Source organism: Scyliorhinus canicula, chromosome 6 (assembly GCF_902713615.1).
Source record: "Scyliorhinus canicula chromosome 6, sScyCan1.1, whole genome shotgun sequence".
NCBI classification, from domain to species: Eukaryota; Metazoa; Chordata; class Chondrichthyes; order Carcharhiniformes; family Scyliorhinidae; genus Scyliorhinus; species Scyliorhinus canicula.
This window is the reverse complement of record NC_052151.1, coordinates 157,224,763-157,230,762: the sequence shown is the minus strand read 5'-3', so window position 1 is coordinate 157,230,762 and position 6,000 is coordinate 157,224,763. Positions and strand designations below refer to the sequence as shown.

Here is a 6,000-nt window from a genome sequence, read left to right as displayed (position 1 = left end):
CCTGTGTATTGTGCAGAGGAACCCAGACCTACATCGATACTTGCACCTGCTAAAGGTCAATCACTGATTTCCCCAGGACAATGGGACACAGATTGAAACATAGCAGCAGTAATAGACTAGGGGGTGCCTATTTACCTTATTTGGGAGTGCCTACGTGTCTTCGACAATGACAACTAGGACCTGCCCAGCTATCAAGGTGCCCCCCCCAAATTGGCCAGAATTGATTAGGGTGATCAAAATCCTATCGATCCATTGGATTCCGAGTTTGGATCACCCAAAAGAGCGTGAAAGATTGGAGGATAAGAAGAACTGTGCGACCAATATTCTGTCTCTTTTGGGACTGGCCTCTGCCCCTACCAACTGCAGCACCTCGACCAGCCAAGTTCAAGAACCCGCGATCGTTACCTGAAGGACGAGCTACAGCCTAGACATACCTGACGACTTCCAGCCGCTACGCGTGGGGATTCTGACAAAGGCCTTGTTTAACCTACACAGAGCCAGTCACTTGAAAGTGAAGTAAAGGTCATTTAAACGTTTAGGTATAGTTTAATACGTAGCCACGTGTAGATTATTACGCATAGAACCAAGCCTGTGTTTAATAATAAACAATAATTGACCTAATATACTGGTTGTGTGGTCATTTGTCCAATACAAGGAACATACTTATGTCTTGTGGTTATTATTAATAAAGATAAAAGAGCAACAAGCTATTTTATTTCATGCTAATGTGGTTAATTTTATGTTTAAATTAAAGTTTGTTTGACATAAAAGATACCCATTGGTCAGAGTCAACACACCTGGGGTGCAATATCCTTTCCTCATGGTTTTACACATTGGAAATATTGTTTGGGGTTCTTGTCCGCTATCCTAACAAATGTTGGGGTCTGGTCCAGTATCCGAACACAGGTAATAGTTGATACAGAATGTTAGACCTCTTAAGGCAAAATCAGGCAATGTTTGAAGTAGAGGAAAACATTAGACTATTAGGAAGTCATAGGAAGTGTAATCAGTTTTTAAGTGTTCCAACAAGGATCTGGCACATGATGTTCCAAATGGTTATGTTCTAAGCTGTAGATTTCCATGGTTCTATTCCTGTGACTTACTCTTTTTCAGGACTTCAAAATTGGGAAACACTTTATTTTCCTCAGCCATTTGTTATATGTACAATATATAGACTTTAAAATCAAAGTTTGGCATTTCCAATTCTTACATCCCGACTAGCCTGTTCTCTTCCACATGGTTTACTTGGGTGGTTGTGTTTGCACTTTGGAATTTGTCCTTTAATGTCTTTTCTCATGAAAAATGACCTCTGGTACTCACACTAACACTAACCCGAGAATAAATGGAACAGATAAAGGCCATTCACACCATCATACTCACTGCTTCTGCAGAAGTTGTATAATTTAACTTTATGGTGGACTCCACTTAAAGTTAATTTCTGTAGGGAAGGTTCTGTAAAATTTCCCATGCACAGTGGTTAGCACTGTTGCTTCACAGCACCAGGGATCCGGGTTCGAATCCCGGCTTGGGTCATTGTTTGTGCGGAGTCTGCACGTTCTCCCCATGTCTGCATGGGTTTCCTCGGGGTGCCCCGGTTTCCTCCCACAAGTCCCAAAAGGCATGCTTGTTAGGTGAATTGGACATTCTGAATTCTCCCTCTGTGTACCCGGACTGATACCCGAGTGTGGTGACTAGGAGATTTTCACAGTAACTTCATTGAAGTGCTGTCATGTGAGAGTACCTTTAAGAAATGGGTGTTTATTACTGCAGTGATGTCAGAGAGTGGGTGGAGCTGGGCTGTCTGTCAGCTTTGTACTTTCGTTTTAGGTTGTTTGCTGCAGGGTGTGTTTTAGTTTTCTTTTCAGTGTTGGAGCTGAAGCCAGACAAAGCAGGTGTGCTGTTGATGAAACGACTACCTCTTGATCATTTGGTGAATTCAGAATTATAAATGTTTTCAGTAATGAATTTAAACCTGATGTGCTTCTGTTAAAAGGTGTTTCTTTTGTCTTCTGGATGTTGTTTGGAAAGTTATTAAGGATTACTTAGTGTTGTACTCTTTTGGGGTTGTATTTGAATTGATGGTTGCTAAGATCTTCAATGTATGTTTTAAAAAGGGTAACTTGAGTTCATAGAATAAATATTGTTTTGCTTTAAAAAAATACTTTTCCACTTCTGCTGTACCACACCTGTAGAGTGGACTGTGTGCTCCCCATACCATAATCTATTAAAAATTGTGGGTCAGGTGAACTCCATGATACACTTTGGGGCTCTCTGAACCCTGTGTCATAACAGTGTTAACGTAAGCCTACTTGTGACAATAAAAAAGATTATTATTACTGCCAAAGTTAATCAAGCAAAGCTCTAGAAGATCTGTGGTTAGTGCTGCTGCCTCCCAGCGCCAGGGATCCGATACAATTGCACCTTGGATGACTGCGTGGAGTTTACATGTTCTTCAGTGTCTGTGTGGGTTTCCTCTAGGTGCTCCAGTTTTCTCCCATACTCCAAAGATGTGCAGGTCAGGTAGATTGACCATGATCAATGTGCAGGGTTAGGTATTAGGGTGGGGGGAGTGGGCCTAGGGCGAGTCCTCTTTCGGAGGATCAGTGCAGACTCGATGGGCCTGAATGGCTTCCTTCTGCACTGTAGGGATTCTATGGATTTTCACATCCCTAGCAATTGCGAGATGTCAAAGGAGCAATTCTTTTGTGAAGGCTGAAAGACTACACTCTCAGATATCAGAAAACTAATTAATGGTTATAAAATATTTAGGTATGAATACTTTTTTAAAACGCAGAATCTCTTACCTTCCTTATTTCAGTGCCTAAAACATTATCCTTCCTGCCACCATTCCAAAAATAGAGTTTCGCATAAACGTGAGACAGTGTCTGAGTTACTAAGCACCAGTGGCCAATGGTATATTCGTGTTGCATATTTCTCCGATGACAGTACTACTCCCAGAACGATTTCACACCTTCTAATATCGGTGAATCGATACCTTAACGTGACTTAAAGGTATAAAGACCAGTGATTGTGCCCAAGATTAACAGCAACAGTGGCGGCCTTGGGTGTGTGAAGTAGGTATTATTCATGCCGAGTGAGAGATTTGCAGCGAAACTAGCTTGTTCTCTGATTGTACAGACGTGGATCAATTATTTATTTACAATTGTTATCTGCTTCAGGGGAGTCCTTCTCAAGCGGCTTTCATTGTGGTGACTAAATTAGATTTTTTAAAAAAGCAAGATTAATGGTTTGCTAATTATGGCCATGTAAGGCATGAAGCATACTTTGGAACATGTTTTGCAAGCTAGTTAAAGAAGCCTGCAGACCTCGCTCGACTCGCACTCCCTTTGTGGCTCTCATTTATGGTTTCAACAGTTTACTTCAATGTTGTAGTCTTTATACCGCTCTTTCGTTCCTCCAGAGAGGAGGAGTTGAGGATTAAAACTTTGTCCTTATATTAACTTGCTATAAAGGATGTCATTTTTTTGAAGTGGGGATTGGTTTCAACGGTGCGCAGTTTATATAATGTCTTTGCTCCTTACTTTCCAGTCAGCCCCAGAACCAGAGGGTGTACAGTGAACAAAAACTGAAATCCGACATTTCTGACAGAAAGCGCGGGGAATGCTCAGCAGATCACGGCGTTTCTAAAATTGACCATTATTTCGAAACCCCGAAATCTTCCTGAGAGATGGGCGGCAGAAAGAACCATATGTGGGACAGGGTGGGTGAGAATTTATTGATTTTCAGATTGCAGACGCTGTTGGTGAGGTAACTCAGTGTTCATTCCCAATGCCCTTGAGGAGGTGGAGCTGCGCCTTCTTGAGCTCCCGCAGAGTGTGGAAAAGGCGCTGATAGGAAAGGAGTTCGATCCAGTGATGATGAAGTGAATGGTGATGTGTTACCTAGCCAGGGCCGCGTGTGACTGACTGGCGAGGACAACCTTCAGGTTACCACGCGCCCGCCTCCGTTATCATGGCGGAGGTGGCAGGTTTGGGACGCGACGCCACTCAGGAGTATTTCTGGGTTCCCGCTCTGTTCAAAATGCCGAGCCCAAACTCACGTGGGTGAACTCCTGCAACTCGTGTTTGGAACAGCCTCAAATCGGTCTTGGGACAGGGAGTGTGTCAGGCGGGAAGGTGGCAAGGCAAGAATGACAACAAGAGGAATGAAAATGAATTAGGGAGAGGAATTAGGGGGAGGGAGGGAGGGGAGAGAGAAAGGAGAGCAAGAGACAAGGACTGAAAGAGACAGAAAGGGGCGTCCACTTCTAAGAATGAAAGCGAGAGAAATAACTATTGGAAAGAATGTGAAGGTGAGAAAAATCCAGTGTCTTACATTAAGGTGAGATGCTCTGGTTAAACACCCCTCTGGAATCTGGTTTTCACCCTTGCCCTTGGCTGTGGGAAACGTTTAAAAGTAGCCAATGATAAGAAGGAAAGTCGGAGCCTTTGCATTGTTTGACCAGGGCCAGTACTTCAGTGTGGGTTGAAATAAATCACCGGTTGAATGGGTTCTGGTGACAGCAGCAACCGACTGCCAACACTGAGCGAGCGGCTGCAACAAGTCAGTCAGGAGTGGCGCGGCGCACAGCCAGCACAGGACACCCATTGCACGGTTAAGTAAGTGAGCTCAGCGACTATCCATTACATCGCTATTTCCCCACCTCTTCTGTCACAGACTCTCTCTCCCTTTCACTCTCACTGGATTGTTGGAAGGATAGGACTTGAACCCCCCCCCCCTCCCCCCACTCCGCCCGTTAACAAAAGTTCAGACACTATTGTGATCCAGCAGACACTCATTCTGCGTGTGCTGGCAAGAAAATCCCTCGAGTGGGACGGCTATTAAAATCTATCCTCAAGGTATAGAATTGGATATCTCCCAAAGGGTTGATAACACATCGGAATGCCCGAAGCACAGTTAATTCCACTGCAACCCCTGAACAACACCAAATTCCTGATTTACAGAAAGGGAGTTCCAAATTGGTGCAATTACCACCCACCGCTGTCTCTGACACCTGCCGAACATCTTTAAATTCATTTAAGCAGAAGTACAACGAAAGGACACTGCCTCGTGAAGTGATTTTACAGTAAGGTTATGCAAACAGAGAAAATTGGATGCCCCAATTCTCTCAACTTCTCTCAGCTTCTAATCTTAGTTAATGTGGCATGATCATGTGCTCCGCGTTACATTTTCCCATTAATTAATTTGATTCGATGCTTCATTTTTTTAAGCACACAAAAGGCTTCAAATAATCCGGCGGAAATAAATACGCCTGTATTTCACGCGGCAAGTTGTTACCATCCGGAATGGTGGAAGCAGATTTAATAATCATTTCCAAAAGGAAATTCGCTGTTTATTTGACAAGGAGAAATTCGTATGGTTGTGGGGAAAGGGGCAGACCGTGGGAATAATTGGTTCGTCCCTTCAAAGAGCTGGTTCAGACATGATGGAACGAGTGGTCTGGTGCGGTGTATGATGAAACTCAGGTAAATGATCAGGAGTAAACTGCAATGTGATGGAGGGTTTGAGATATGTCATAAAATGCACGAGCAAAGTGTATTTTTTGTATGATGGACAGAACCCCTAAAACATTTAAAGGAGAGTGATTTTTGTTCATATTTCTGACAAATAAAACTTGTGGTCATTAGATGATCATCTAAATTGTGCCGTACAATGCATCCTATTGAGATGTAGAATTGATATGGTGGGTGGAGTGTTGGGGGTGGTGAAGTTTCACTGTGTCCTGTGCAGTGAATTGATTCACCCCTGTTTATGCTCTTTTAATTTTGTTCTTCATTAATTTATGTTAATTGTACAAATGGCTGTTAAAATTGTGTAGAAAAGGATATAATGTCAAGAATGGATAGAAAATATTGAAGGTGCACATGAATTAATGAATTATATAATATTTACTACTTATTACAGTCATTTTTATTTCAACTTGGAGATCTCCAGGCTTATAACAAGGAATTGGATAGTTAGAATCATTCAATTTTACAG

The 6,000-nt window shown here is 42.7% G+C and overlaps 1 protein-coding gene across 3 annotated transcripts in view; it reads left to right on the top strand.

The window, feature by feature from the left end:
* The first annotated feature begins 3,022 nt into the window (after positions 1-3,022).
* LOC119967594 (doublecortin domain-containing protein 2) overlaps positions 3,023-6,000 on the top strand; it is a 223,954-nt gene continuing 220,976 nt past the window's right edge. Inside the window, exon 1 of one of the 3 annotated variants that reach the window (XM_038800324.1) lies at positions 3,023-3,065. The gene's annotated coding sequence lies outside the window, so the exon portion shown is untranslated. Of the gene's footprint in view, positions 3,066-4,457; positions 4,620-5,393; positions 5,487-6,000 lie in introns of those variants that run through there. The other 2 variants (XM_038800322.1, XM_038800323.1) reach the window with 2 other exon arrangements.